Here is an 11,443-nt window from a genome sequence, read left to right as displayed (position 1 = left end):
GGCCCAGACTCCCCCTGCCCCTGACCCAACCATCAGCAGGACTGCATCAAGACTGGGGCAGGGGTTCATTTTAGCAAGGCTGCTTCTCTGAACTCATTCAGCTACTTCATTTATTTCTTCCTTTCATTTGCACACCCTCCAAAAGCACTGTAAATGTACTCATCACATTTCACAACACTCAGCAGATGGGAACAGGATGAGGCTGGAAGCTCAGGTTGCAGTGATCTCTTTTCCCAGAGGATGAGCATGGTGGAGGCTCTCTAAAAGTTACCTCTTGAGATAAACGATTAAGAGATTAGAATTTACTAGATTAATAAAAAGCTACAAGTTTTTATTAATAGGAGCCTTTGAAAAACTCCAGAGCTAGGTTTTAAGTCAAGACCAAGAGACATTAGCAACATTTTGCTTTCTTTTCTTTTAGATATTTTTGGCTTTGAGGTAATGATAATATGACTGCTGGGTGATGAGTTCTCTTTATAGTTTCATTATCTGAAATCCATAGACTTTCATCCTTTTCAGCATCTTTTGTGGCAAATATATGTATACAAACTTGCATATATTTATACATATAAAGTAAAGCATATTTCAAGGATAAACACATAATATTACACAGAGGGATGAGACCTGAGAGACTTTTGACACTAAAGGTTTCACCCTGTCCTTTGAAGTACCAGCTTTAAGGGGTGAATTGCCATCTTTCTTTAAATTAGAAAGTGCAGGTAAGCTTTAAGGTCTGGCTGCATAGAACTATCTCTGATACTCCAAGGAAAATTATTTCCTTCAGGCACACAAATTATAGAGCTGAAATCACATCTCTCATATATTAACTTGATGATAGGCCAGGATCTTTGTACTATGATCACATAAAAAAGGATGAAGAATTTCTCACTAAAAAAGCACTTGAGCAGTAATCATATATTTGAAAGCAGAAAATGAAAGTGCTCAGTGTTACAAGCTTCAAGAAAAGACTGAGTCCTCTGTTTAAGATCCATTACACCAATAAATGATTAAATTGTCCTCAGCCTATGGGAAGCATAGTAGCTGCAGTTTACAGTAGAGAAGTCTCATCCACATAATTGCAATGGAGTAGAAGCAAAAGAGGGGTGCACTATATTCAGGACGATGGGACCACTTTAATTTTCCTTTACAAAAACTTAGTTTTACAGAGGCCAGCCTAAGGAGCAGATATGTTGGTTATGGCTCTCACTCTGTGTAATTGAGAGCACCCTCCAGATTGTGAGAGCAAAAAAAAGACACTGCAGGGCCTTCTCCCAGCTCATGGAGCTTTTTGTGCAGCAGGTACATGGAGCTTGTAGGTGTCTCACTATCGATTACTTTTGCTCCTCCTCAATGCAGGCAGAGTCGGCTGCAGTCAGTCAGAAACCTGTAGCTTTAACTTTTTGGAAATCGTGGCCTTTGGGAGATATCAGGAGGAGCAAATTTTTAAAATCAAAAAGAGAATTAAGGTCAACCCACTGAAAGCATGCATACACACATGTATATACATATACACACACACACATACATATATTTGTATAGCCTCAGGATAGACAAGGCATAGCTCTTTTTTAATTGCTTCCCTATTTCATTGTTACCAAAACTGTAACTCTACCTGTGTTACTTTAATGAAAACTAACACTGAAATAAAAATAATTATGAGCCTTCCACCTCCCTTTTAATATTCTTTTTTTAATACCTGGGGTTTAGAATAAATAATACCAACTGTTTATTGGAACATGGCCAGAAATTATAAATTGCAGGCCATGCTTACTTTTAAGACCAAAGAACTGTGGAAGGTAAAATGTGTAGTTTTAGATCCACACAGGAATTGTTTTAAACACAATATTATATAAATTCCCTCACCAGTCCATTAACCAGTGATGTAGGTAGGTACTTCTATCAACACTTCATCCTTCAGGGAGCAACACATCACCATTTTTGTTGTTTTGTAAAAAAAGAAACCAAACAGTTTTGTCTCATACAACAGCCCTGTGATTATCACTGAGGGTCACAGAGTTCACAAATGAGGTCAATTCTTCCCTTGAAATTTTTCAGAACAACACAATGAATCGTTCGCAACCCAAGGTCTAACCAAAACAACTGTGGACCTGCTTTTTCCTGTTTCATCATCCCTCTTCTTCCTTTTCTGACATTTTAATGAGCTATCAGATGTTCCCTGGTTCCCAGTCTGTAGGCTTAGTGGCAGCATTCAGAAGCACCTCATGTGTAGTTTTAAAAGCATGCCTATTTTATTAATTTAAACAAGTTATTCCTTGGTCATTTGAATGAATTCCAGTGTCCTTACAGTAGAGATTTGGTGCCATATCTATCAGAACAGAAAGTACCTGCAGTCAGGAGGATGTTGTTCATAACAAACTCCAGTCCCTGTCATTCAATAGGTTTAATTATTACTCAGATCCAGCTGAAAAATGGCTTATCTAGTGTCCAGGTATAGGCAAGTACACATGCTTCTTCTAGCCACTGTGTTTCTCAGCCTAAAAAATTCTAGAAAGTCAATTCCATTGCATCCTTCCCTTCAGGTACATAGGTATAGAAGAAACAGGTTGAAATAAAAAAGAAACATCTAAATCAAGTATCTTAAAACAGCTGTTTACTGATAATGCCAGGCTTTGAATTAAGTAAAAAAAGCCCCAAACCTTACTAAATGTCTGTTTCTAGTCTAACATGCTTAAAAAGAAGTCCTACAGTTTCTGGTCACCCTCCTGGAGCCAATACATGGCTTTATGATCAGATTCATCTGCCTTAATTCATCACAGGCACATCATACATGTCACTGAAAGTATTTGCTGCCATCTGGAATTGTCACTAATAAGGTGTCTGGAAAGAGTTAAAACTCAATCCAGGACTTCCCACCCTTGTTGCCCTTATCTGCTACCATGTCTTTGCAATGAGATTCTGCAGCTGACAGAAAATTCTGCAGCTGCTATTCTCTCCATGGTTCTGGCTCTTTAAAATGAGTTTGTGCTAGAAGAACTCTTAACAAACAGAAGAGTTTTTAAGTTGTCAAGATGTTGTCATCCTGATAGCAACCCTAATAAAAGCACAGTTTTTACCTTCAAGAAACATTGTTAATGGAAACACTAATCTGTTAAGGATATAAAATTAAAAGAAAATTTCAGAAAGGTTCCAAAACCAAAGAGGTCCCAGTGTTATTTATAACACCCAGACAGAAGTGGCACAAACAGCACTGAGGTTCTAGAGAATCCTGAAGCAGAAGCTGTGAGAATGCAAACAGGCACCACAAGATCTAGATAAGCTGTGTTTGAGCACTGTGCCATAAGATCAGGGCAAACTTCACTGTAATCCATCTGTACAATTTATCATTTATGCTGCTTTTAACTCCAGCTGTGCCCAGACCCAACACACCATGCCTTTCTTCTAGCCATGGTCTGTTAGCAGGAGACAGGAGCTGAAACTCAGCTTCCCAAGTTGCTGCATCTGTTGGAGGGACTTCACCTGCATGGAAGCCATCAGCACAGACTGATGCAAGAGGGACTATTTGGGGTAAAGTGACTGAGCCAAGACACTGAGAGACCAACACCACTTTTCAGTTCTATATTATGGTCAACACCACAATGTATTGCAGAAAAACATTATGGATGTTGAATTGACCAATGATTGTCAGATCTAGGATTGTTTGTCTGGCACATTTAAAAGGATCAAGTCTTTCTGAAGTAAGGACCACGGCATAAGCTTCCCTGCACACTGAGGGAAAGTGCAGAAGGTAGGAGCTCTGGCAGGTGAGTGTCACTATTCAGGAAGCCTTGGTGTCCCTGTGAGACAGCTTAGTTAGGGAATTCTAATGGAAAAGGTTTGAAATTTTGAGGATAAAATCCACTAGAAAGGCTTGGCTCTAACAGATCTAAAAGACAAAGAATTTCAATGAAAGCCACCTATTCTTGATCAAACAATTCTACCTTGCATCCCTTTCCCTTACCCCAAGGTCTCATCTTGCCACTATCTCTATGCTCACCCGCACCCTCCCTCTCCCACCATCACAAAAAAATTCTGCTTTACCCTTTCAGTCCATTCACTACTCTCCCTCATCAAAGGCCAACATTCATGGCACTGACCACTGCTCTCTCCTGTCTCCTTGCTATCTGTAGCCTGTTCTGGTGGGACATGGGCTGCCTGGCCAGAACCTCTCTCCCCATAGCAATCCTCCTCATTTGTGCTCCTCCAAGTCATGGAAATAATTTGGCCTCCCACAAACACAGGCTTTGGTGCCTGTGAGCATTACTTTCCTCTGCCCTCTCAAAACAAACCAAAGGAAGCCAAGATGATTAGGAATAAATAAGAAAATAAGCAAGAGCTCTCACTCAGATGACTGCTGACATCACTCCAGTATTAACAGCAAGAGGGTTTTGTAGGATAAAAAAGTGGATCAAAAGTGTTTCCAAAAACCCTAAGTTGCTGAAGTTTAGGTTAGATGTGGTTATAATCTTACAAGATACGTGGAACAAGGAGATGGTTCCAGAGGAGCCCATTTGCAGATATTGGTTAGCCAGTGCTAGCTGCTCCACTGAGCCAGGGTCAGGCAAAAAGTGTCAGTGTCTGCTCTTGGCTTTCAGTCCTTCCTTCTCCAAGGCCAATTGCTAGCTCGGTGTAATATCCTTTTGGGATATGAAGCTGGAAAAGCTCAGCACAGCTTTGTTGGCTGACTGGGCTGAAAATGAAACTCTTTATTTTCAGATCCAGCACATTACACACCTGCTTCCAAAGCTGACAAGAATTTATATTCTTTTGATTGGCAAAAGAAACATTCTAATATTGTCTTTGAAGGCTGTTAAATGTACAACTGGAATCATCATGCTTTAAATGCTGTGGTATTAGCTGTTACTGTGATCACTGTCAGCAAAATACACAGACAAAAGTACCTCCTTTCACCTTTTAAAAGCACATTTCAGAGAACAGATGGAAGCAGAAACGTTGGGAATGGAGGAGAAAAGTCAGTAGTAGTCCTGGTAGCCTCAGAGGGCTGCTAGGAAATACTTTCTCCTCATGACAAAAGGATGATTTCACTGAGACTTTCTCAATAACTGTGAAATCCACCTTACTAGGGAATGTGCCCCCAAAAAAGGCTTGAAACCGAGGCCTTCAGAGAGGTCAGCTAGCTTGTGCAGTCACCTCTGTAAATGGGGGGAAATCTCAAAGTAAATAAAAATATGAACTTCTATTGCCCCTAACTATAAACCAAGCTGTTTACCCCATCTCTTCATCTTTTTTTTTTTTTTTTGGGGGGGGGGGGGTGGGGTGGTGGGAGAGAGCAGAAATAATTGACCTTTCAGCCTTCCCTATTCAGGAAGATGTTTTTTCCAGCATACTTCTGTGCTCTCTCTACCTCCAACAGACTGTAAAAACACAGAAAAACAGGTTGGGAGGATGTATCTTTTAAAGGGTTTAGGTAGATTACAGGAAGAGGCTCTGAATTGTTGGCAGGTGGAAAACTTGACTGTGGGTGATCCAGCCCTGATGACAATGCTGGAAAAATACAGGGGAATAGCTGGTTTGCTCCATAGCACATTTCTGTTTGCGATTTCTTTAGGGATAAATAATTAGGATGTAAATGAAATAAGTCCAATCAATATTTCTTCACAAGGGAAAGATTTTGGTACTCTACATCTATGACCCATGTTGCTTTTATCTCATATAAACTAACCAGATGCAATTGCTTTTTTCCAATGAGCTTTGTGATTCTATCCCTACCTCATCATTCCTACCAGCTCACTTGGCATGATTTAAGCTAAAAGCAAACACCTTGTAGCCAAACCCTCTTCTTTAAATGGAAGTATTTCTCCTTTCTGCCTTTAATGGGTTTATTTTCTAAACAAGTCTTAATTGGTCCAAAACACCTTAAAACACATGCTGTGAATTCATATTTGGGAAAGTATGCCACTGTCCATGTTTAAAACCAAACTCAAAAATACCTTTAAAACTCTAAAAGAATGCACTGCAGTTTAATTGATTCCAGCCACATTAACAGTCGCAAAAATCTGTGGTATCTTACTAGGGAAGTAATGGGTTGTGAATAATTTATTTTTTATTCCTTGCTTGCAGGTGATGGGGATTAACCTGGCTATTTCAAATGAGTTTTAGATTATTTTAGAGTGCTGAATAATATCCGGTTTGAAGGCAGCTATTATATGTCAACAAGCCAATGTTTGTGCAGCAGGTCATTCAGAAGTGAGAGGAAATTCTGACCACATACTCAGAGTTCAAGTGCTGAATATTTTATGAACTTTGCCTGTAATACAGGGAATAAACTCAAACTGCTTTTCTTCATTCCCTTTCTTTCTTCTCCTAATTCCCCTTTCTTCTACGCCTTTTAACACTCCAGTGTCACACTAGGTGTTCCTCTCTGGAAACATAAGAATACAATTTATCACCTCTGTTCTAGTAAGCATCGCAGAAGTTCCGACTCTGAAGCAATCCCACTTAAAATTAAACATAGCTGTCACTAAGTAAATATCTGTGCCTTATGGTTACGGCTGCAAAATTGCCCACTAATGACCAGGCGTGGCTGATGGCAGGAGCAGCTGTCCTTGCTCGCACAGGAGAAGCACTGCTTCCATGCCACAGCTGGACCCATGCCACGGAGCTGATGCAAGCAGGTGTGCCTCCAAAATTACATCTAGCAAGGTAAATACATGCAAGGGAGCATGGGTATGGGATTACTTCTCAAAACTCTGAACGGTCACGAAAACCATTTTCCTGCTGTTTTTCATATATCTGCTAGTGCTGTTCATCATCCTGCTTAGCTCTTGTCAGGAATCACCATTTCTAAGCTCGCCTCCTTCCAAAGTGTTGTTGAATGTCAAATCAGTTACTTGGGCAGCAAGGAATGAGAAAAGTTTCTGCAGTGCAGTCTGGACAGAAAAAATTTGCTGGCCACAGTGGCATTAGTAATCTCAGCCATCTCTCCCCCATTTGCTAAAACAAAGGCTCTACAAGGGTTTCTGCAGAGATTTTGGGGCAGATTTCATCACATTAAGTTCAGCTTTCATTTGATCAGAGGGCCTACAGCAGCTCAGATCTCCAACACAGTGTTCTCATTAACATTAGGTTTGGGTTTGCTTTTAGTGTGCATGTATGTGTTAAGAACATCCAGATATGGCCTGTTCCACTTCATTACTACTGAACAGGAACAGTGTACACACTACCCTTGTAGGAAACTGCTCTTAATAGAGGAAGTTATTTTCTTTTTGGGTGTAAAAGCAGATAGAAAAGCAAGAATCCAGCCTCTCTGAGCCCTCCTGATTGTGTCTGGGCAGGGGCAAAAATGCTGCTTCATCCAGACTGATTTCCTTACAAAGAGACACTGTTCAGACAGATCCTAATTCTCTTTCTGGCCATTTTAAAGGGACAACATAGTTAATAGATTCTGATTTCCCTGAAGTGATTAATATCTAGGCAACCTTGAATTTCTCCAGGCTGCCCTAGCCCATACCTGAAGGCAAGACATTTCTGCCTGAGGGAAGATGCAGTCCCATAGGGACATTAATTTTGTATTTGCTCCCATTTTCTGAGCATTGGGTTGTTACCTGAGCAAAGGCAGAAGGAAAGGCGTGTCACCTTCCTCACCCCAGAGTCACATAGGGGATTGGGAGTGGAGACAGGAATAGACTCACCATGAGCCACATGTTGACTCAATGTGCACCACAATGAGTGTGCTCCCAAAAGGCACAGGGGAGCCTGATGAAGCACCGCTTTCCATGGGGAACAGCCCCTGGAGCCCAGCCAGGCAGCACACTGCTGCCTGCCCATGCCTGTCTTTAGTGGCTTCATCCAGGCCATAGGAGGCTGGGAAGAGCACGTGTGTGGGTTAGAGATAAGGTGAGCCACTGTACACGTGTGAGCTCATCTAGCACAGGACAGCAGCAGAAGATGAGCTGTTTGAACTGCACACAGCCAATTGTTACAAGCAAAAATTGCCCCTTTGCCAACTGATTTGGCATAAAGTGTGATACCCAAGTGCTCATTGAAACAGTGACAGATGCAAGATTTCCTGGCCCTTATCCCACTGTTTGTAGACCACTACTCCCATGCCCTCAACACTGAGAGGACTTAAAAACCCCCAGGAAGCAATGACAAGGTACTTTCAAAAATACCAGCTTGTCTGAAGAAGGCTTTATGTGTCAAAAAGCCTGGGTTTTTTTTTCTTAAATGCTATAAATGTTTCATTTTTCTAAAATTGTTGCTGAAATTTGTATTTGTATGTAGCTATTATATATATATTTATACATACATGTTTAACCTGTCCTTAGAAAACCTGCCTGTGGGCACAGCAGTGGCAAATCAAAAGGAACCTGTGACTCTTCATAAGTTATTACATGTACTGTAAACTATTATGTTTTAAATAGTCATTAGAGTTATTAGGGACTATTTGTAGGATGACACAACATTTTTGAAAAGCTTGAGATCACATCAGACCATTCTAAAGGCTAAATAAAGGAAGTACAAAATAGTCTACAGTCAAATGCAAATGAAAATTAGTAGGGAACATTTCAGTCATTGCCATTACAGGAACAAAAGACATGTTTTAGAACATTTACTAACAGGCACCAAAAAGCCAAACCTTATCAAAACACCAAACAAAACAAAAATAAATATTGTGCAGCAGCCCATCCCTTCAAACTTGGGATTCAAACAACCTCATCATTCCACAGGGGAGATGGTCATTTTGCAAACAGACGCGGTTGCAAGCAGTGCCAATGGCAGAGGAAAGGAGACATATTTCATACTGAGGAGGGAAAGACAAACACACTCACACCCTCCTCTGCCTGCCCCCTTCCCTGGCAGAGGCCCAGCTGTGTCAGTGAACAACAGCATTCCTGGTCTTCAGAAACCTCTGGAAGGAATCCAGAGCCATACGTGTATGACTTGACTCTCTCCTTTTTCCTGGTATAAACCTGGCCATGTGTTAAATACCTGACTTGTTCCTTGTATTCTGCTTATCCTTTCTCATTCTTTTTCTTCTTCTCTGCCTCCAAAATGACTGAGATCAAGAGGAAAGGGTAAAGTGGAGCACCAATACCCCACTGCCTTCCAGAGCAAACCTTAAGGAAAAAAACCTCAGTCGTGGCATTTTCATTTATAGCTAGCAAGGTCTTCTTGACTCTGGTTGCACATTACTGCACCCTTGGCACCAAAGAACTAGCCAAAATAATTTACTGGCTCATAGATACTCAGCACTCCAAAAAACTTTTCTCTGAGAACTTTGCAGTTGTTCTTCCCAAACACACTGGAAAACCACACCCAGTTTGTGTGAGCTCGTTTGTCAGCTATGCTCAGCACTTCAGAGTGGATTTCAAAACAAAACAAAGACCTTAGACCAACTGCTCCACACAGATTATTTCTCAAAGCCTGAAAATCAGCCTTGTGGAGTCAGGACTGCATCAGGGCTTGCATTTGTACTGGTCACATCAGGTCCTGTGGCTGCTGATGCTCCCAGTGATTACAGCGAGTGAAGAGGAGCAATCCATTACCTTTATCACAACACTTTTGATCATGACAGACAGAAGTGCTCTAAACATAGTACATGATTTATTCCCAGAGCTTTCTAATTTAGCCACTGAGACAGGTTAGTTGCTTAGACTGAATATTAAAGATTTCTAACTGCGTTAGGTCAGAGTAGAGAAAGTGATTTTCATTTCTAGAAGGTAAAGCTTTTGGGGAAAAAAGAAAATATCAGGTACAATTATGTCTCTGGTCACTACTTAGATATTCTTCCCAGATGTCAAGAGACTGGCACAATCACATCAGGGACTCCTGCTGCTTCAGACGACTGTGTTCCTACCTATCCAGACAGAACAATCCAGGAGCTGCTCACATATAAGCACCTAATTTGTAACTAATGGTTTGTAAGGTTTTATTGTTGAGTTTTTTGTTCTCAACTGCTTTTTTTGAGAAATTGCACTTCTTGAGAGAGGGAACAGACTGCGTGTGTATGTTAAGACTATACATGTCACCAATGCAAAGAATTTTGCTTGAATTTCTCCTTCAAAGTGTAACTCTTTCAGTCCTAAAATCTCAAAGGTGAGCCCCCCTGCTAGTCCCTGCTTTAAACCATGTGTGGTGGTATTTACAATGTGTGTTTGTCATATACATGTGCATATATAATTTATTTCCATCATACATATGTTTATAAAACCACACAGAGATGTTGCTGAGTTTTCAGAGGTTTCAAGGACTTTAAGACTAAATACCAAACAATGTTTGTATAATAATACATCATGCGTTTACAAACCTCTTAAGTGCTTTCAGCAATTATTTCTGCTGATTAAAGATTTGGTTTCAGTACGTCTTTATCAGATCTCAGCAGTTATAATTCAATACCAGAAAAATGATAGTAATTGCTGCATGTCTGTTATCATGTGTTAACTAAGCACTACATGTGTTACTACATCAATGGTCTATTCTGGTATTAAAATTCTCTCTCAAGAAATAAAGGAAAAACAATAAAATATCTATTTCTTGAAGTCTAGTGGGAAGTAGGACTACCCTGAGTAAAAGGACAATCAGACTCCCAATAGCAAACAGCAATTACATTGGTGACTTTTGTGTTTGAAATAAATTATTCTTTTTTTTAAGCTTCATTTTAAAAAGCAATTTCTTTACTTTTACATTTTCTATTACATATTAAAATATAATTCCTTGTCTTGAAATTATGAAGCTAAAATTGACCTTCAGACTCTGAAGTAGCTACAGCTTACTTTTGGGATCCCAATGAAAACATTTACTGGAGTGGGCTACATTTACTTTGTAAATCATTGCCATAAAGCATAAAATGCAATTACTTTTTTTACGTTATACATAATATGAAAAGGGCAAAGAAGGCAGGCAACATTTCAAATTGCCATCAATTTCATTTGACTTTATTTGAAGTTCCATTCTCCATAAAATACCAGTGTCTAATGAGGAAACACATGCAAGCAATGCATGTCCAAAGGCAGGCATTGCTTCCTCAGAAATATAAAAGTCTGAGATGGGTCATCAGAATTCAACTGCAAAGTTTTGTATTAACTCACCAGTTCAGGTCACTCTTCTGTATCAGAGGAAGATAGCCTCTGTCCAACTAAAATTATGCCTCTCTTTTTGTACAATTCTATGGAAGGTAGTTTTCTTCATTTCACTTCACAGAAGTGCAGTTTATAACCCAGGATCTGATATCTGACATTGGTCATATAATTTGTCTGCTGCAAAACTGTTAATGGTAACAGAATGCTCTAATAGTTTAGGTCTTGGAGATCTTAATTTTTATTATATGCTGTTAGCACTGAATTCTACAGAATTATTTCCTTTCATTCATTTTAAGGATATTCAACTTGCTGCTACTTGTGACTATAGCTTTCATTTCCTGGGGACCTGAAGCAAGACTTTCTCATTGCTCTTTCTTACCTGGGTGTAGCAGACTGAACTGCTG

Source organism: Melozone crissalis, unplaced genomic scaffold, assembly GCF_028551555.1.
Source record: "Melozone crissalis strain CALT ecotype California unplaced genomic scaffold, PUWL_Pcris_2 ptg000042l_1, whole genome shotgun sequence".
Lineage (NCBI taxonomy): Eukaryota > Metazoa > Chordata > Aves > Passeriformes > Passerellidae > Melozone > Melozone crissalis.
This window is presented reverse-complemented; position numbering follows the sequence as displayed.